We start from the raw sequence: 305 nt of genomic DNA on the forward strand, positions 1-305 counted from the left end.
ATAAATAGAATAATAGTACAATAAATACCAAGTTCAATAGTACTTACTGTACTCTTTAACAAGCCCGACTGACCATGACGTTCGACAGACACAATGAAAATCCGACTGAAGAATAAATACTCACATTTCTATATTTTCTGGTGCATTAATAGCACAGGAAATCCCCTCCCCTTAATTCTGCCAGTAACTGATCTATCCCTCCGTTTATTTAGTTATTCCTCATTACTCTTTGTTACAGGATTTACATATAAATTGATGACATGTCCATTGAATCATCGTATTTCCATATAACGAAATGTATGATT

Source organism: Penaeus monodon, chromosome 19 (assembly GCF_015228065.2).
Source record: "Penaeus monodon isolate SGIC_2016 chromosome 19, NSTDA_Pmon_1, whole genome shotgun sequence".
Lineage (NCBI taxonomy): Eukaryota > Metazoa > Arthropoda > Malacostraca > Decapoda > Penaeidae > Penaeus > Penaeus monodon.